Source organism: Canis lupus, chromosome 6, assembly GCF_011100685.1.
Source record: "Canis lupus familiaris isolate Mischka breed German Shepherd chromosome 6, alternate assembly UU_Cfam_GSD_1.0, whole genome shotgun sequence".
Taxonomy (NCBI): Eukaryota; Metazoa; Chordata; class Mammalia; order Carnivora; family Canidae; genus Canis; species Canis lupus.
In genome coordinates this window covers 21,913,723-21,935,239 of record NC_049227.1, presented here as the reverse complement: position 1 = coordinate 21,935,239, position 21,517 = coordinate 21,913,723, and the positions used below count along the sequence as shown (strand labels likewise).

The following is a 21,517-nucleotide window of genomic DNA, read 5'->3' as shown; positions in this document are numbered from 1 at the left end:
CTGGCATATACAAGTACTAACTTGGTGTTGGTTGTTACCATCTTCTTGTGACAAGCAGATTGGACTGAATCTGCCCATCTACATCATTCTGCCCACAGCAAGGAACCCTTCAGGACATGGTTACCACCATTCTGCTTAGTCCCCCAAAATTTTCACATCTTTGCTCTCTGGGGGCAAAGCCAGTGATACAGCTGTTGGAGACCCTACTAGAGAATCACATTCACAGTCTCTAGTCACATGTCTTAAGCTTGATTCTTTTCATACTGGTTGCTGAAGTGGTCCAAACCTTAGGGAACCTGTATTCTAGAATATCCCCCAGATAAGCCACATTAAGGAAAGATTAGCCCTTAATAAATAACAAGAGCAATTGCATACCGAGGGCTTACGTGCATTATCTCACTTAGTTGTCTCAAGAACTCCATGGGGTATTATACCCATTTTGCTGATGAGCATATGGAACTCAGGACAGTAACTTTCAAATTATCCCACTAGTGAGTGGTAGAGGTGGGATTCAACCCTGAGTGTTTCAAGTCTGAGAACTGAGGTCCTTAACGCTGATGTGATAGCAGTGTTCTCAGAGCATGTTCTGTTCACCCTGGGGGGACAAGGAAGTCCTCCCAAGACCATTTCACGGGGGTCTACAAGGTCAGAACTATTTCAGAGTAGTAATAAGATACGATTTGCCTTTTTCATGGTGTTGACATCTGCACTGATGATGCCAAAGCAGCAGTGGGTGACACTGCTGGAGTCTGAGCTCCAACAAAAACAGTGGCACCAATATACACTAGTTGTCACTGAATTCATTACTGCCACTCACTCACAGTGAAAGAAAATGCTACTTTCTTTTTGAAAGGTCCTCGGTGAAACAGTAAAAAAGTATTAATCTTTTTAAATTTTATGACATCTCGTACTTTACACATAACAAAATGGGAAGTACACAGAAAGCTCTTTGGTGGCAAGCCAAAGCATACCGTTGGTCTCTAGCACAGCCACTTGTGCAACTGAGTTGCATGCTGAACTAGCTGCATTTTTTCCATGAAACACCGTATTTACTTGAAAGAATGACTGACAGGCAAATTATGGTTATTCAGGCTTGGATATTTGGCAGATATTTTCCCGAAAATGAGCTAAGTGAGCCTGTCACTTCAAGGAAAGCCACTGATGGCATCTATTGCCAAGGATAAAATTCAAGATTTCAAATGAAAATTGCAATTTTGCTTGTGTCTGCCCCCTTGAGTGAATGTGATTTTTTTACATTGTGTCATGAAATGTGCCAAAATGGAAGACCTGTATAACTCAGTGAACCAATTTCCCAAATGGCCAGTGTACGATGTTAAAAATTACCCCCGTGTAAAAGATTCCATCAAGATATAGCTTTAAAACAAGGATTTTAGTGTGCAAAAGAGCATGAAAAGTTAATTAATATGGTTTCAGATTCCTCATTGCAACCAGCCTTTAAAAAACCATTGCTTGTTGAGTTTTGGTGTAGTATCAGAGAAGAATGTCCACAATTCTCTTCAAAGGCTTTCAGAGACTCTTGTCTTTGTCAACCACATATTTGTGTGAGGCTGGGTTTTCTTCCTATGCTTCAACCAAAACATTTGGCAGCAGATCAAGTCCAGAAGCAGATATGAGAATCTGTCTTCTATTAAGCCAGACATTAAAAAGATTTGCAAAAATGTAAAATTAGATACCACTCTTCTACTTTTCTTTTTGGTTTTGGAAAAATATCGTTATTTTTCATATACATATGTTATTTACGTTAACAGGCAGTTGGGTTTAACATTATTTGCAAATGAATTTTAAAAATAAATATTTTTAAGTTTTCTGAGCTTTATTTTCTGGAACTGGAAATATTGGCAAATATAACCCACGTTAACAACAGCTCAATAATTTGCACAAATATAAAGGAGTCCTGGGACGAAAACCCTCAAGAATCCCTGCTACCAGCTATATTTTAAATTCTGTTGACAAACTTCATTCAAATGGTTGAGGAGACAAACTGAAGGAGCCATTTTTGTTACTTTGGTCAGAAGATTTCCTTCTAGTTCTTGCTTATCTTCCCTGCTGGGAGATGAAAGAGTCCCTTGCCATGTTCCAGTCTCTCTGCTCTGAGTTCTCTTTAGCTGCAACTAAGCTCCACCATTGTTCTGCCATCACTGGCATGCAAAAGGCAACGTGAGGTTCCAGCAAGTGCTGAAAGCAGTGCCTTTGATTAAAATGCAACCCTGCTGGTATAAAGACTGACAGGGCCCGGAGGATTCATCGCGCCTTGTGTCTTTGTTCATGAACACCAACAAAGCTCAACCATGACTCCACAAAGAGCTGCAGGCTCAGGATCTGCGGAGAGATGCTTCACTTATGAGACAAAGCAAAGTGCAGGAAAATGGTCAAGGTCAATTCCTCAGGTTTTTAGTGGATGGGGGCTTGAATTTATAAACTTTCTACCCTCTGCCTATAACTAAAGAACCCTGTGCATGAAGATGGAGAGCTTAGGGAAGGGAGGTGACTGCCAGGCTGCCATTGAACAGGCATTTCTTCAGACCAGAAGCAGAGAGAAATGAGAAGTAGAAGGAAGGCTTGAGGATGTTGCCAGGAATGTCTGTTCTTGTTGGTCTGTTGGTTTGCCACCCCCTCTTTGGGTCGTATTCTGATCTGCTTTCTGGGCTACCATGGAACTCTATCACTCCATCCTCCGTCCATGTGGCTTGAGTGGAACTGACTCCAGCCTGGCTCTTAGGATGCCAGGAATGACCCAGGAATGACCTTGAAGAATATCATGAGGTATCATGAGTTCTTATACTAAGGCAGTGGTTCTAAACACAGAATGGTCTTGTTCACCAGACATTTGACCATGTCTGGTGACACTTTTGGTTGCCATGACTTAGGTGAGGGTGTGGGGTACTATTGGCATGTAGTGGGTGAGGCCAGGGATGATTGATAAACATTCTGCAATGCACAGAACAGCCCCTCACAACAAGGAGCTAGCTATCCAGCCTCTAATGTCAACAATGTCAGTTGGGGTTGAGAGACCTGATTGGAAGATAATGGGAAGCTATGGAAGGCTTTTAAGCAGAGGAGTGATATGTTCTGAACCGATATTCATAAAGTATAGTCAGGTGCCACGTGGAAACAGATTCTAGAGATTAAAAGTGAAGCAGAGAGAGGGGTTCAGTCAGTTAAGCATCCAACTCTTGATCTCAGCTCAGGTCTCAATGTCAGGGTCATGAGTTCAAGCCCCATGTTGAGCTCCATGCTGGGCCTACTTACATAAATAAATAAAATAATAAATAAATAAATAAATAAATAAATAAATAAATAAATAAAATAAAAATAAAAGTGAAGCAGAGAGATAAGCCACAGGGTTATTGCAAAAACCTCCAGTAATAGAAGACTCAAGAAGTTTGATATGGAAATTATATTTTATTTTCTAGGTTTTTTCTAGGTTATTAATTTTATTTATTTGAGAGACAGTGAGAGAGAAAGAACATAGCAGGGGAAGCAGCAGAGGGAGAGGAAGAAGCAGGTTCCTTGCTGAGTAGGGAGCCTGATGCGACCTGGATCCTAGGACCTCGGGATCATGAGCTGAAGGCAGATGCTTATTAACCAACTGAGTCACCCAGGCACCTCTGTAAATTATATTTTGTATATATTTTGCATGATTATATATTCCAAAAATTACATATTTGGAAATTGTCAGTGGCAAAGGTAGAGCCTTGGGTATGAATAAGAGCCTCCAAAAAGTCTGCAAAAAATAAGAGAGCCAAAGGCAAAGTCCTTCAAACATCCATGTATAGCAAGTTAGGTGACAATATCTAACATTGTTTGAGAGTTTATGTGCCAGCTACTATGCTATCATTTACACGATCACTTTTGTTCCTTTGGACCATGCTTATCATCTCCAGTTTGCACATAAGAAAACTTAGGAACAGAGAGGTTAAATAACTAGCCCAAAGTCACACATCTAGTTATTATCTGAGACAGAAATTGAACTCACAACAACACAACTCCATGCCTTTTTCCTTTAACCACCAAACTGCTGCCACCCTGGGCTGAGAAGCACCTTCCAAAAGAAAAAATTACAACTCTCACAAGAGCTGAAGGATGAAAGGGAGTTAGAGAGATGGACAAATGAGCTAGTATTCCAAGAAGAGGGAAAGAGCGTGCATGGAGGCCTCAAGGCTAGAGAGAACACAGCTTCATAGAGAAAATCAAGCATTCAGTAATGGCTAGAAAAGGGTATAAATTCACAGGTGGGGTGAATGCCAAGAATAACAGGGGCCATGTCATGCAGATCTGTGGAAGGTATATTAAGTTTATCCTGAGAGCAACAGGAATCCTTTGGAACATTTAGAATGGAAGTTTAAAAATCTGACATATAAGGTTTTCATTTTTGAGGCTCATTCTGGCTGCTGAGTGGACAGTTGATGGGGGAGAGGGAGAAGAATACTTGAAGGCCGGTTAAGAGTCCTTCATCCAATAATCCAGGAGCAATGCTGGATTTCCCTATTGGGGAAGTGACAGTAGTGACAGAGACATTGGCTGTCACTTTGGGAGAGGCTTAAAAACTGGAATCAACAGACTTCCCTCTTTGTTGTACGTAAGGGGCAAGGGGAAATGAGGTCAAGGGACTCCCGTATTTCTGGCATTAGCCTTTGAATGGACGGTGGCACCTTCTACTGATGGAGAATTTGTAGGGGGAGCTGGTAATTAGATTTCAAACATGTTGAACTTGCAGCTTCCCATATAACATTCAAGTAGGGGTGTTAAGAGGGTGACTGGATACACTAATCTTGAACTCATAAGGGATGTTTTATCTAATTACTTCCCCATAGTCATCGCTGTATTTTTTGATCAGGAAACAGTAGAACATGTACATTCCAACCTCTGCTATTCTATTACAGACAGCAGTATAAGGTTATTAGATGAGGCTCTGTGTGACAGAGTAACTGATATTAAAAGTCTGAAGGCAACACCAGGAGGTCATCGCCAGTCTAACTGGGCACAGATAGAGTTTACTGGGTCATGGAAAGCAAGCTGTGTATACCTATTGTTTCATCCCCTTTCCTTCCATTTCTGACTTATCATCTGATTTGGGGTGAACATTAAAGAATCTATTCATAAATGGTGACCTTTTGAAATTTGAAATGATGGTTTCAGCTAATTTCCATCCCAGCCCTGGGGCCGCTGCTTGAAGGTCATGAGCGTGAAGCTACTGACTTGTATCTAGTCCGTGCTCTCCACGAGTATTTGGAAAAGGGCAATGTTGTCTTCATTCTTAAAATGCCCATCATTTGGATGAAGGATCATCATTCATCATTCTGTGATCACACGCTGAGGGTGAAAAACGTACTGAGTGCCGAGTTTGTGTTAACAGCAAGACCCAATCTATTCTGGTGAATTTGGGAGCATGTTGTCTGAGGTCATAATAGTACAGTAATACTGCTGTATCATGTAGAATTAATTCCATTGTAAGTGACAGAAAACCCAATTCTGATTGACTTAAGAGAGACAGACAGAGACAGAGAGATCTCTACTGGCTCACATAACTGGATAGTAAAGGTATGGCTTCACACAGGGATCAAACTCACAGGTACACTATTTCTCTTACCATTCTTTCTCTGCTTCTTCTCTGTTGACTTCATGTCATAGTAATGGATGAATGTTGGTTTGTAAACAGGCCCCCACACCTGGAGGGCAAAGAGAGGCCTGAGAAACAGTCAGACCACTCCAGATTGGAAGGTGGTGGTTTTGACAAGCAAGGGAGCTACATACAGGGCTTGTCTTGAACAGCCGCAAGACAAGTAGTTCTCTGCATCCTCCACCAGAATCTTAAAAGTTTACAGAGAGGCCTTAACTGGGGTTTAGTCACGTTGTCAGTCCAGATGGTCTCAATACCACCTTACTCTCTGAATGCTACCTCCTTGCAAAGGGCTCCCACTCTGGGGACAGTAGTAGAGCATACATTCCAAGGATGAAAGTGGGGGCATGAGGAGCTTCCAATTGCCTGGGTCCAGCTCATAGGTCAACCTGCAACCACGTCCTCTCAATGACCTCCTCCAAAATTGAAAGACTCAAGGATACAATATGGATAATTGCAACCCTCGGGGCTATCTTCTATGCTCGAATCGGACATTAGGGCATGAGTTTCTTTTGTAGCAAGTAAAAGTCTCATTGCATTTCATTGGCTCTGATTAGGTCACATGTCCATTATTGACCTAATCACTACAGACCAGGGGTCTCAAAGGCTGATTGGCTCAGGGCTGTGTCTTGTATTTTAACATTGGAGTAGGAGAGGCATAGACTCCAGAGAGAATTCTGATGATAAACAACGAGTATGCATTGTTCTAAGTAGTATGCTCCTTGTAACAACCCTTTGAGGCACTTACCATTGTTATCACCCTTCTCATGGTGGGGAAAGCCAAAACACAGTGAGCTTAAGTAACTTGCCCAAGGACCCACAACCGGTAAATGATAAGACCAAGATACAGAGAGAGGAAATAACCTTTCCAAGATGCGCAAGTAGATGATGGAGCCCCAATACAAATTAAGGCAACCTCTCACTACAGCCTGGGCTTTTGACGTTAAATTAGGATCCAGTTACCAGATGTTTGCTATCACTCAACTCTTTAGGTTTACAGAGGGCTCTGATATATGACTTCATTTTTCCTCACAACTTTAAGAATGATGCAAGACTTGGGAGCACTACCTTCATTTTCTGATGAAGAAATTGAAGTGCGGGTTGAATGGTTTGCTTGAAGTCAAACGTCAGTGCAACAAGAACTAACACCCCATGCCAGTCGTTTCTGACCCTGCAATAATGTAGGATTAGGGTTTAATAAATGCTGAGGAAGCCACAAAGGGCTGGAAACTTGTATTGGGCTCATAGCAAGCTGATCCTGAAGACTTTACCCCTCTGCTGCCATGTTACTTTCCTTGTTGTGTTTGTTGTAAGCAGATAGGAGAATCCCAAGAATTTGGACACAAGGTTGCCCTAGATATTTAGACAGCTAATTAAACTATTTATGCATTATGAGATAGTTCAACCACATGAAGTTGAATTATGACCTTTATCTTTTATTAAATCCACACTCACACGTAATAGATCTGTATCTGTTTCTGGATTTCTATTCTTTTCTTTTAATCTTTGTTTCTATTTCTGAGGCTCTATTATACTGTTGTTTGAATTAATATAGCTTATAAGACTCTTCATACCAGAAGGGCATGTTCTTTTTTACCATGCTTCTTTATCAACCTCTTCTCAGTTCTAATGTTTTGATTTTCCCTGTGAATTTTCTGATTATTCTATCAAGTTGCCAGAAATATTGGAATATTAATAAAAAATTTAATTAATAGAGTTATTCGGGCACAATTGACCTCTTTTGAACCTGAGTCTTCCCCTATTTAAAAACACAATATATCTGCTATTTATTATTTACTTCTATGTCTTTTAGAGAAGTTCCATTTTCCTCGTTCAAGCTCATGCATTGATTGAGTTCATTGTTTGTAGGTAGGTTTTATATTTTTGGTTACTAATGTTAATGGGTGGTGTTTCCCAAGATATTTTCCGAGTGGTTAATATTACAGGTATCCGAGGGACCTATTGATCTGTAATGATCTATTTCTTAGTGGTGTCGGCTACATTATAATTAACTTAATTTGGTTTTCCAGGTAAACAGTGATCTCCTCTGCAAATAATAGATAGTACTTTTTCTCCCCCTGCTCTTTCTCTTTTGAGGTTTAGAGAAGAATAGTGTTATATAGTGGTGGTGCTCGAAGACCACCTGGCCTTGCTCCTAACCATAATTGTAATGTCTTGCAAACATGTTTCTCAAAATGTGGTTGCAGATTTGTATATAAATCCCAGAACTTGTGTAAACCTAGTGATCTGCATTTTAACAAAATCCTGGGAGTGATTCCTGTTCCCCCGAAAGTGAGTAACTACTCCAGGGTTTCACCAAGAAGCCCAGCATTTGCTATTGGTTTAAAATGTTTTTGTTATCATACTATGGAGCTTTCCATCAACGTATAACTAAGAAAGAATTTTAACTGGGTATGGAGGTTTCCATGTTTGGATATCCATCGACAGACATTGCAAGCTTTTTGTCCTTTGGCTGGCTAATTGGTGACGTTAATGCATTTCATATTAGCAAACTATCATTCATTCTTGTACAAAATCTTTTTTGAGACATAGTTTATCTTTGACAGTGCTGAAATAAGATATGCTAATAGATAATTTAGATAATAGATAATAGGGTTTTTCTCTATATTTGCCGATGAAACTTGCCTTCTTGTATGCTCTTTGTGTCAAGTTTGGGTATCAGAGTGGTAATAGCTTGATAAAATGATTTTCTATGCCGTGAACTAGATTCCACAGCATGGTGTTTTTCGTATAAAACCTTCTGGGCCTGGGGCCTTTTCGAAGGTAGTTCTTTGACAACTTCTCTCATGTCTTACATGTCTATAGCAGGTCTTTTTCTGGAGTCTTTTTTGTTATCTAGAACATCATTTCACTTCATAGAAAAATAAAAATGTTTTAGTTCAGAGTTGAAAGTTGTTATTGCTTATAGTTTCTTTCAAATCTATCTCCTCCTCCTCCCATTTTCTCATTTTTGTCTCCAGCTACATTATAGTTGATGCTGCTTCTTCCAGGGCTGTGCCATTAAGTTGTCTTTCAATCTTCAGTGTTTAGGCTTTGAGTCTTCAACTCTTGCTGGTATTTTAGGTATTTTTTAAAGAAGTTGCTTGAGGGTAGCTAGCCAAATGTCATTTTGAGCAACACGTTTTTACTCTTGGGACTTTTTAATCCAGATTTAAATTAGCATCTTGTTCAGGTTGGCATCTCTTAAGGTGAAGAGGTCCTTTTAGGGACCCCCAACTGTCACCCAGAAAAGTCACTAGACCTCCCAGCTAAGTGTCATCTGCCACGGTGATTGACTAGCTTGCCACTTCAATTTTCACAGTCTTTGATACGATTACTGAAAAGGAAAAGCTGAAGAACACAGCTCTGTGGTAAAGAATTAACTAAGCATGATCACCATCAGAAGGTTTGTCTGAGTGGAAACTCACTTTGAGTTCAGTGAGTTCCTTGGGAAGTCAGACCCCATAACACAGGCAGAGTCAATGTTCACTCATGTTCTTCACACTCATTGAGGACTTCCTCTGGGTCAGGATAGCCCCGAGCTGGTCTGAGACAAAGAAAGCTGAAATGGTATGACCGCTTTCCTCAGGGACTTCGAGTATCAAGAAAATCCTTTTTTATATGATCCCCTACAGCATATGGTTATCTCACGCTGTTATTATTTTCTTATATCTGCAAATACAGATTAAATTCTTTCTTCAAAAATTATAAGAGCGGGGTGCCTGACCGATTCAGTCAGTAGAGCATGCAGCTCTTGATCCACATTGGAGTGTAGAGATTATTTAAATAAATAAACCTTTAAAAACTTGTGTTTAGGGGCACCTGTGTGGCTCAGTTGGTTAAGCATCTGATTTCAGCTTGGATCATGATCTTGGGGTCCTGGGGTTGAGCCCTACATCAGGCTCCCTGCTCAGTGGGGAGTCTGATTACCCCTTCCCTTTCCTCTGCCCCTCCCTCCCCCGCTTGTGTTTTCTCTATTTCAAGTGAATAAATAAAATCTTAAAAAAAAAAAAGCCCATGTGTTTACTTTAAGCAGTGAAACTATCTAAAAATAGAAAAAGAAGTAGTAATATGCCCTGCTTAATTCCCACCCTGCCCCCTCTCTATTCCACTCCAGAGTAACCAACGTTAATAGCTTAGATGTGTTTCTTCTACATCTTTACCCTCAAAATGCATACATACATGCACAGGGTTGTGGGAGGGATATTGTTTGATTTTAAAAATTGAATCACACTGGAGATACTAGTCTGCCACTTGCTTTTTTTTTTCCCTCAGTATATCATGGAAATCTTTCCACTGATCTAACTCCATCTTTTTAATGGTTGCATAATATTCTACAAAATGGCATCACTTCAGTGTATCCAACTATTTCTCTCTTGATGAGCATCCACCTTGTTTCTGGTTTTGTTTTGTTTTCAGGCATTCTTACACATGTGTTCTTACATTCTAGTGCTTTTGGTTTTATAGGCTACCTACCAAAAGCAAGACTGCTAAATTATAGAGGAATGAGGTTATGATCTTAATAGATATGGACAGGTATTATCCTGAAAGACTATAGCAAGGGTATGTTTATCAGGCAAATGTCTTAATTTTTAAAATAAAATACCCGCACACACACAAAAAATTCAAAGAGTTTACTTTGAAAGGTAAGGATCCCCTAAGGATGCCTGGGTGGTTCAGTTGGTTAAGTCTCTGACTCTTGATTTTGGCTCAGGTCACGGTCTCAGAGTGGTGAGATGGAGACCTGTGCCCTGCTCTGCACTCAGCATAAAGTCTGTTGAGATTCTCTCTCCCTCTCTTTCTGCCCCTCCGCCTGCTCATGTTCACCCTAAGTAAATAAATGAATAAAAATCTTTAAAAATAAAAGAGCAAAAAGAAAGGAGACTCACTAGAATGGGTTGGAAACACAAATATGAGCCTGGGTTTCAATTGTCCTTAGCACCCTCTGTTGTCACCTCCTTGCCAGCCCCCAGGGGGTACTGCTCTGAAAACAATAGAAACAGCAAAACCATGTACTGAGTGATTCCCATGTCCTAAGCTAGTGCCTTAAGGGCATGTTTTTCATTTTACCCTCATTGCCATGTAAGAGATAGATCCTATTAATTATCATCCTCACTTTATAGAAATGAAAATTGAGTCTTAGGAAGTTTAAGTCACTTACTCACGGCCACACATCCAGTAGGTAGCAGAGCTGAGATATGATTCCCATTCTCCATGGCTGCAAACCTGGGCTCTTAATCACTGTGTGGGATTTCTTCCAAGGATTCCATTGCGGCACTGTTTCATCAGAGCCCCAAAGTGATACAAACATCAATGTTCACCTTGAACCATGGCAGGGACCAAGCCCTGCCTCTTACTGTGAAGGAAGAATGCTCCACTATCAGGAGTTTGAACTGATCTTTACCTCCAGATAAGGCCTTCCTTATTCAGAGGAAACTGAGTGAGCTCCCCGGACACTAGGTTTGCTTGCCTCTACTCACAACACAGAAGCCAGCTGTCTTTTCTCTCCCTCTCTCTTTCTTTTTCTGAAGCAATTAAGAAAAATAGAAACCGTTGGTTTCACATCTCCCCATTCTCTCCTGACAGCCAACAGATAGATAGTCATGGTTAAAAATGTAGACTCTGGACTCAGAATGACCTGATTAGAAACCACTTTGTCATCCTTGGGCATATGCCCTGAGACTCTCTAACTTTCTGGTCTTCCTGGAAGCATAACCATCCTACTCAGGGTCTTGCCTTTCCTATTAGAGGATCACCTCCTTGAGTACAGGTCAATGTCCATGCCTCTTGTCTCACAGGCCCTGAGAGAACCTGTATCAAACTGCAAATATTGATTCTCAATAATTAACTTCACTGATGTTTTAAAGTAAAGTTGAGGGTAATATGGAGAAGAAAACTGAATTCACATTTACTGAGAGTCTGTGTGCTGGGCACTGTGCTGGAAGTTAATAAACATTAACTCAACTCTGCGAAGTAGACATAGTCATTCTCATTGTACAGAGGAGAAAAGTGAAACTTGATGGATCAGTCAAACTTGCTAAGTTTGCAGAGCTAGAAATGATGGTGGTGGTGGTGGTGGTGGTGATTGTGATGATGGTGATGATTGTGGTGATGACGATGATGGTGATGATGCTAACAATGATGATGGGAATGAGGATGGTGATGTGGTGATAGCTATTGTTTATTGAACTTTTGCTGTGAGTAATCATGATGCTAAGACCCTTGTTCTCTCATTTAATCCCCACAAAATCCAACAGGTAAATCCTATTATTATCCCCTTCTACAGATAAGAGAACCAAGATCCTAAAAGATTAAGTGACTTGTTAAAGGCATTCAATTAGTCAAGTATTGGGGCTGGAATGTAAATACAGGCCATTTTAATTCCTTAAAAGCATTTCTTCACCTTACTTGAGTAGTGAAGGCCTTCATGGCAATTATTCCTATTTAAACATTCAGCTTTTTGGACTACTCTCAAATGGAGTGTCGGGCAGCTATGCCAAAGGCCAGGCCTCTGGAAAGAAGAAACCAGATTCCATTTCTGCCTGTCCTTCATCCCTTCATCTTTTGGGCTCTGTGGGCAACACTTTCATGGCAAGATTCTGCATCCTGTCTCGTGGTCATACGTACCGTCTGTGCTTGGCACAGCCGGCTGTCTCCATGGAACATCTGTGGCTCACTACTACTGTGAGTGATTCTATTTTCCACACATCTCCAGCTCGTTAGAAAGCAAGCCTCCTATTTGTTGGTGGATGTTTGCAATCTGAATCTGAAACACTGCAAAATGATGATTGAGCTGATTCACACTGGGGAAGAGTCTGTGACACATAAACACACGCGCGCACGCGTGCACAGACACACGAGACACCTAATTAGTGAGAGTTGAGCTGGCACCTGATCCAATAGGGTCTAGTAACTTTGTCCACTGAGGGGCCATCTGGCTCCTGGTGACAGTTGCTGAGCTGGGAGCTTTTCATGCAGTGATGGTGGTCCTCCCTGACCAGGGCTGTGCTCCAAATGTCCTCTGGGCCACCCAACCAGCTGAGGTGTCAGTATTTTAAAGAAACACACTCACTGCTCACCAAAGGTAGCAAGAAAGCTGAAATAAACATCCACCCCAGCAGACCCAGGGGTCTACAGAGAGGAAAGAGCTTCCCCCTCTCCTCTATGAATATGCCTTAGAACTTCCTCAACGTTCCTCTCAGATTTTCCACTTCTGGTCCTTGGCCAAATGCAATCTTTAAAAATACACACTTGGCAAGAATCTGCAAAAAAATCCCTTCAGATTGTTATGTGATGGTGGGGAAAAGACACATTTTTTTTTAAACTCTAAAAAAAGCACCTTAGCATTTGTAGGCTTTTATAATTCTGAAACAGCTGAAATGCTAAAACTTTCAAGTTGGCAGGATTGAAACTGAAATCTGCAAAGCCGGTTCAATTTGACAAGAGTGGGAGCCTTGCATTTCAGAGGGTTTTGATGAGCCTGTGGGCCTGAGCCATCAACACAATAGGTGGCCACCCACTCACAGGGAGCCCTTCATGCCTGGGTCCCTGTCTCCCTTCTAGCTACCTGCAGAGCTCACTGTCAGAGACACTCCTGGCTTTGTCCAAGAAGGCTGCCCCATTGCCCTGGTTGCTGCTGGTAGCTTAGCAGAGTGGGTAAGGATTCATTCCGTGGAGCCAGACCACCTGGTTTTGCAGTCCTGATTCCACTGCCTATAAACTGTAGGACATATTCAAGTTACTTAATTCTTCTATACTTCAGCTTCCTTGTCTGTAAGATGGGACTAATGACTACCTAATGGGACTGCTGTAGGGGCTAGGTGAGTTAAGTATTGAAAATGCCTTAGAACAGTGTCAAGTATATGGGAAGCATTCACTAATGTTGGCTATTATTTATTAGCAGAGAAAGCTCCATCACAGAGAAAGATTTGGGGCAATGATGAAGAATGACCAGAAGTCTAGTCCTGGGGAGGTCAGAGAGGCTTAGAATCTAGCAAGTCAGGAGTGAGGTTAGGACAAAAATCACCATAGATGGAATGTAGACCTACTATGTGTCAGAAGCTTTACTGAGATTCAAGAGTAATATTTAATGTATTTGTTGAATGGTAACCATCTTGTTCCAGAAAGGATTTAAGGGGGTTTTGAGGTACACAAAAATAAGAAAAGATAGGTCCAATGTTTAAAATTGGACTAAGAAACAAAAAAAAGGGAACAGGACAGAGCCAAGAATGAGAGTAGAATGCACCTCACGACGAACTACATTCTTGCTCAGGGTGGTTTATAAAGCTGCCTGTGAACCAAGCTTCCTCTCAGCCCCTTGACTAGGGGAAGCCTGGTGAATTGCAAGCCCACAGTGCTCAGAATATGGGAAACCCAGTAGCTTAGCCGACCTGCAATCAAGCTGACCTGGCTCATAGGCTCTGTGGTTTGTCCCCGGGCAAATTGCTTCATCTCTTGGAGTTTGTGTTTCTTCAGTAAAATGGGGATAGTAATTGTAGCCATGATGTTATTTTGAGAGTAAAATGAAATATCATAGATCAAGTGCTTTCATAGCACTGGCCACTTACTTAATAAATAGTTGCTACAATAAATAACTTTTAGAACATAGACACATACCACTCTCCTTGGTACCAAGATCAGATAAGAATGTCTTCCTTCCTAAGAGGATGATGTTTCATATAACAAAACATGGGCTAATGGCAAAACCTCAATGTGGGCTGAAGGCAAAACCCCCAAAGCCACAGTGCTTAGTGCTTAGGAGCATGACAGAAGCATGAGTTCAAGTCCTGGCTCTGCCATTAACTAGCTGTGTGACCCTGGGTGCATGGCTTCACTTTCCTGGTAGATGGGTCCTTTGTCTGTAAGTGGGCAAAATAATAATAACTCCCTTACAGGGTCGTGATGGAAATTAAATGAGATAATAATTGATAAAGCACTTAGCAAAATTTTGGTAGGCGTTTACCACCCAATGACTCTGGTGTTTTTGTTGTTGATGTTAACACTGTGTGTCATCCAGCATTAGTCCGGCTTGATCCAGAGGGATATTCAGAACACTTGGGAGGTGGGTGGTCTGCATATCCTGAAACCTTTGCCAAATACTCTCCTCTCAACCGCACTTCTGTACTTCCCGTAACCACCTTGTGACAATGCACTTGAAGACCTCGCTCTCCAGCAAATGTTCAAGAGCAGCTATTTTATCTTATCAACTGAGTACAGACCATGAGGCTTAAATAATCAAGTGAGGGGTAAAAGCAGTATCCTGTAGGAGAAGAGGATAAAGGGCCTTATGAGAACCTGGGCCTGAATGAAAGGCCATTTCAGTATTCTTCTTTAAAAAATGGTGTTGGTGAAAGCCAGGTGTTGAGTTATTTATGGCTTAATGGTCAGAAGCATGCCATTGGGGGAGGGACAGACATTTCTGGGTTCGAGACCTGCTTCCACCATTTACTGTCTGTGTGGCCTAGGACAAGTTGCTTAATCTCTCTGTGCCTCAGTTTCATCATCTATTCAACAAAAGGGAATGGGCAATAATAGCGCCAGCCTCGTATGATTGCGATAAGGATTCAGTGGATGGGCACATGTAACACGCACTGAACAGGGGCACCCAGTAAAGCCAATCTAAGTGTTAGCTGTTAATATCACGGTTATTGACGAGGTAAGGGGGCGACAGACAGACGAGACAGGCTCCTGGGCACAGGTGGAGCGGTTAACCGGGTACGCGGAGGTGGAAGGCATTCAGGATGAGCAAGGTGGCAGCTAAGTTTAGTGCTGGAAGGGAGGAATTTGAATATGTATGAACTGTCCTCCCGCTGTGCCAAGCAGCTCAATTTTTCAATCACTCCTCATTGGGAGTCATGAATGGGGAAACAGAGTCAGCAGGAGCCCCCCTGCAGAGTACAGCCTGTGCCTGCTTCCTCTGTGTTCTGGCCACCAGCTTCCCCAAACCCCTTTAGGGGACCTCAGAGAGACCTCCCTTCCCTTTGTTAATGAAACTACCTGTTTAGGGGCAATGGATCAGTAGGGAGCTGGGCACTGATTCCTTTCAGACATAGACCAAGGCCTAGTTTGGGGTCAGAGCTTGTACACAACCAGAAGTGGAAAAGAAATCCAGGCTGATTTCCTGTCATCATCCTCCAAACTGGTATTCCTCTATGTCCTGCCCTCCCCTCTTCATCTCTCCCCCATCCCCATTCCCCAGGCTCTCTTCTCTGTCCCTCTTCTCTGGTTCCCTCTGTATCTCTCTCCCACAAATCTATATTCAGTTTCTGTCTTCCAAAAAGAAAAAGTGAGTAGGAGGACAAATTGTTTAAAAGCAATGCAGCTATTTTAACAAAATGCTTTTTCCTTTGAGTCAGTCCTAAGAAATTTGGGTACAGTCTAAGCCAGAATGAACCAAATAATAACCCTAAAAAAATGAAATGGATTAGGGAAAAGAGCCTAAACTCCCGAGACAGGATGGGCAATGGGGAGGGACAGAGAAGACGTGACTCCCATGTGTTGGAGAGGAAACCAAACCAGGGTGTTTGAATAGAAAACCGGAAAGCTGGCAGGGAGAAAGTGAAACATTAGTTCCATGGTTTGGATATCAAGTTTATTCCATGCTGAACATCTGGTTCTCGAAAACATTGAATGATGGTGTAGACCTGGTTTTTCTGAGGTTGGCCACTCTGAACATGGGTTCTCATCCAAGCCAAGAAGTACTTGTCCCTTGGGCTTATTTATTTATATATTTTTTAAAGATTTTTTTTTTATTTGAGAGAGAGAGAGTGTGTGCACATGAGCGGGAGCAGGGATGGAGGGAGAGGGAGACAGGGAATCTCAAGCAGACTCCTCGCTGAGCCCAGAGCCTGACTTGGGGCTTGATCTCAGGACCCTGAGATCATGACCTGAGCTGAAACCAAGAGTCAGACGCTTAACCACCTGAGCCACCAGGTGCCCCTGCCCCTTGAATTTAAAGATTCTGGAGCTGTTGAGAAGATATGTGAAGTCTTCACTGTTAGTAGAGCCAGAATCTTAGCTCTCAGCTGAGCTCTGGCCCATCTTACTCTGTGTCCTGGCATAAATCGTGCGCTTTGGGGGGCACTTCCTTCCTTCTTGACAGAATGAGAAGATTAAATGATCTTAGGGTCCCCAGCTCTCTCATTCAGCCACAGGTTCTCTTGTCACTCTACTGAGCCGGATAGGAGCATAGACTTTGTAGCCTCTCTGCCAGCATCTGAATCCCCCTCTATACCTGGTAGCCGTGAATCCTTGAACAAGAGACTGTGAAACTCTCAGGGGTCATCGGTTTTCTCATCTGCAAAATGGGTGACAGTAGGGTGATTTACTCCACTTTCCTATCCCACCCCACTGAAACAAGTATATCAGAATGCAACTGAGAACAGAGACTGCCCTAATTTGTAAAGATAAGAATACTTCCTTGGGCACCTGGGTGGCTCAGTGGTTGAGCATCTGCCTTTGGCTCAGGTTGTGATCTGGGGGTCTTGGGATCGAATCCTGCCCAAGTCAGGCTCCTCATGGGGAGCCTGATTCTCCCTCTGCCTATATCTCTGCCTCTCTCTCTGTGTGTCTCTCATGAATAAATAAATAAAATCTTTTTAAAAAAAGAGTACCTCCTTTGCCCATTTCAGAACTTACACAATTATCGATAATAAGATTCTCGTGATACCCTCCATAACCAGTTGGGAAATAGTCTCCAACTCCCATCTGGTTCCATTTAAATTTCAGCCTGAGAAAGCTGATGACCAGAGAGGCAAATCTACCTGCCCAGCATCAGCCAGCAGATGTTCTGAGTGCCGGTGGAAAGCACGAAGGGAATCTAAAGAGGAGACGTTCTTCTTCGCCCCCTGACCTTACATCTGATTCCGGGATCCCTACTAGAAACAGGATACATGGAAAAGCAGAGCAAAACAAAACAAAAACCTTGAGTCAAGAGCGTTCCAATCCTCTTGCCTCTTATCCCAACCATCTGATCCCTGGCTCCCTCCTCAGCTGCAGCAATGTGTTTCCATAGAAAACCGCGCTTGCCTTATCTCCCTTCGGAGAAAATTTGCTGTTTCTGAAAAGATACATGCTTCCCACAAACAGTGCTGTGCACCTGTCATAGGTCCAGGAGCAGGAAGGCAAATCTAGGTAGTGAAATTGCCTCCTTTTGCTTATCTGCAAACTCTTAGCTTAGATAGGGCATCGGAAGAAGACACCAGAACATCTTGCCTCTAGGCAGCTGGGCCAGCAATCCCCTTGGCTTAGCAATGAGAAATCCCCTGAATTAGCCGGGGTGAAGGGACACAACACCACCCCTGCTGGCAGCAGAGCCGCCTGTACCAAAGCCGCGGGGTTCCCAGCCGCTGTTCATTAGTGCTGCCCACAGGCCAAGGGAGAAGTCTGTCTCCTCCGCTGGGCAGAAGGTCCAGGTTCCAGGGCACTGGAGGGGATAATTGTCTTCATAGCCAGGAGATGCTTGGCAGGGAGGTCAAGTGACTTTATTCATTCCAAAAAAGTCTAGGCAGACGATGGTGATAAAACCATATTGTCCTTAACTCCTGGCAAAACAAACAAATGAATGATGTTTTGGAAGCAGCAGGCTGTGGCAGAAAGAACGAGAGGGGTCTGAGACCTGGAATCTTGCCAACTATGAGTTGTGTGCCAGTTTATCTGGCAACATTAGAAAAAATGATTCTTGCCTTGCATATTTCATCGGGCTTTTATGACAATTAAGTGGGATACTAGGTATAAAAGGACTTTGAAAAATGTTTCATTCATTCATTCATTCATTCATTCATTCATTCATTGAAATAGAGATGAGTGTGCACTGGATGCCAAGCACTGAGGATGGAGCTGTGCTAGATGGCAACTGCCCTCACATGCAAGCGGTGGAGGACAGGTGTGCCATCGCCCCCTGGGCTGAGGAATGGTTTCTCAGGGGTGCCCCCCAGGGGCCAGGTCCTAGCAGTTCACCTGCCAGTTCAGCGGGATGTCCAGTTTCTTTCCTTAGGTCCCTTCTAAGTCTTCAGGTTGCTGCCTGGGGTCCAAATGGCCAGACCATCTTTCTCCAAGCCACTGCCTGAACTGGAGCCCCAGGAGATTGCTCCTTGGAGGCTACGATGTGTCACAACTGCCACCGTGGATTCTCACTTCAGCAAGGATCCCCATTGCCGAGCCACCCAGCCTGCCTCCCGGGACAGGAAAATCCCAAATAATTTCTCAACTTGCTACTCTTGGCACTGATGGCAGCTAGATTTCAGTCTCCAGAGACAGTGGGATTTCTACCCAAGCTGCTGGGATCCTTTGAGGTGTGAATTTTTTTAAAAGCTGACATTTATTGAGTGACTTAGCAGTTTCTGGGCTGGGTATTATTCTGAGCATGTTTCATACAATAGTTCATTTAATCCTTAAAACAACTCTAAGAGGTAACTGTTATGATTAAACCCATTTTATAGGTAAGGAAGTTGAGGCTTGGAGAGGTTAAGTAACCTCCCAGGTCACCCTATAAGTGACAGCTTCAGGATTTAACCAGAGTCATCACCTCCAAACACCAAGCTCTACTGGAGGAGCTGAGGAGGAGAATTTTGCAAGAGGTACAGCACCCCAAAATAAGACCTACAGATCTTTAGATTCAAGTTCAAGCCTGCCCTCTGGATGGCAAGGTCAGGAGTGTTTCCATCCTCCACCAATCTGTGACTGTCTTTCCTCTGGGGGGGGGGGGGAAGAGTATGGGAGCGTGTGTGTGTGTGTGTGTGTGTGTGTGTGTGTGTGTGTGTGTGTCTTTCCTTTTCAATGGCCTCACTTCTGGTCTTGTCTCCCTCTACCCTCGGGGTGGCTTCCATCTCGGATCTGGCTTACCTTCCCACACCAGCAGCTGGGCCAGCTTGCCCCGATAGGGTTCTACAACTTTACATCTTTGTCTCCTCCTATAAATCTGTCCCCTGAATTTGCAGCTTTCCCCGAACCACAGATCAACCTCAACTGTTTCTCTTGCAGAAAACAAAATTAAACCTCTTCCTCACCAGACTCCCAGCTGTGCACAAAAAATTAATCAATTACTTTTGAGATAAGAGCTGCAAAGGAGAAGCTCAAGGGGGTGGTGGCAACACTCCTGCTATCTCTGAAGACACTTCTGAACTATTCTCTGGAAAGGGAGGTTGAGCTTGCAGGGGATGTGTGCTCATCCCAGTGGGTGTTTCAAGAACTACAGGCTCCCCTGGAATGTGTCTCTCTCTCTCCCTCCCTCCCTCTCTCTCTCTCTCTCTCTCTCTCTCACACACACACACACACACACACACACACAGATACACACACACACATTCTCTTAAGTGATGATATTAAAGTATTAACCCTCCTCATTCCTTGGTGTGCATGACAACTACTACTGTGTCTGAAGAATGAAATTAGCTTTCTATTATAAAACCAGGATTATTAGAATCCATGGAAGGGAGGAGGGAGGGGCTACCTGGGGTGTATGTGAGTTACAAAAGTCCCAAGGAGGTGAATGCTCTGGACCAGAAAGGACTTGATTGTTCATACAGAGTCTGCTGGTCATTTGGGTCTGCAAACGGTCCTTACCTGCAATGGCCCCTCACACAGGAACTGGAGCTGGGCGGTGCAGGTGGCAGGGCAGGCCTCTGTCCTCACTGCACAGGGAGTGCATGAGCCAGGGAGTGCTCCAAAGCACCAATACCACCCCCTCCTCCAGACCCCCTTAACCCTGAGTCCTAGGCAACAGCTTGTTTTGAAGCGGCTCAGAGAATTGTAATGGGCAGCCGGAAGGAGGACGGCTGTGCTACAGAAAGCAAGGCCTCCAAAAACCAAAATAGAAATCCACTCAACTTAGAACTGTAAACGAGAGAGGACACGGAGCAAGCGGAGCAGAAGATGCACGCGTCCATCCATTCACTCACTGGCTCACTCAGCAAGAGTGTTTATTGAGAACCTACTGCACGCCAGGCAGCTTGGAGAATCCCCCAGACTCAGCAACCTGAACAGATGGAAAGCTCTAGGAGAATCGTCCAAGAAAAGAGCCTAGACATGACAGGGTGAGACGATGGGCAGATCCTTGCAAGGTTCTAGAACCTCTCCACCCACGTGAGCTATTTTGTTCTGTTTCCCAGACGTGTTCTGTAATAAAACCCATGCACTGAAAAGGATCTCCTTGTGTTTTTTCTACTGGCCCTGAGAAAGGGAAAAACCGAATTTTACCGCAAAGCTGCTTGTCACAGTGGTCAAGTGGGGGTTCATGGCCTGGACCTGGAAGGCTATGTTTTCTTTTCTCAAAAACAACAACACACACATATATATGTGCATGTATTTAATACATATATCAACATATACATATTATATTTGTATATAAATATACACATATATGTATTTTATGTATTTTTTGCTATAAGAATCATGTATTATTCACTATTAAAAAACTTAGGAAATAAAAGAATTAATTTGAAAGTAACAACTAATAATTAAACTCATATTCTCCTACCGCAGATACAACCCCCATCAGGTAAATATATTTGTTTTCTACTCTGCATACCTATCCTTTATTTTTAACCAGAATGAGATTATAACATAGATTTTTTGGAATGTATTTTTATTTGCTAAAGCATCCTGTTCATCTTTTCTATATCAACAAATGTTTTACTTCATCATTTAGTGACCAGACAGTATTCCATTTTATGAGCTACCATAATTTAGTCAGCTTGTTGTCTGTTATTGTGTATTTAGTTTGCTTCCAGTTAAAAACCATACATACACACATATATCTTTGTAAATAAATTCTTGCGCATGTTCAGAATTTTTTCATTATGATAGAACTGCTGGAACTGAGAGCACTGAGTCAAAAGATGAGCATATGTTTAAATAAACTTCCGACTTAGCATAGTT

General features: G+C 42.7%; 1 protein-coding gene and 1 long non-coding RNA gene across 2 annotated transcripts in view; both read left to right on the top strand.

Moving 5' to 3' along the window:
* Nucleotides 1-21,517, top strand: part of CACNG3 (calcium voltage-gated channel auxiliary subunit gamma 3) — an 85,556-nt gene that overhangs the window by 16,578 nt on the left and 47,461 nt on the right. The window lies entirely within an intron of this gene.
* Nucleotides 11,828-20,768, top strand: LOC119872178. The gene is made up of 3 exons (XR_005360795.1): nt 11,828-11,898; nt 17,369-18,933; nt 19,081-20,768. It is a non-coding gene; the product is annotated as an uncharacterized LOC119872178 (long non-coding RNA).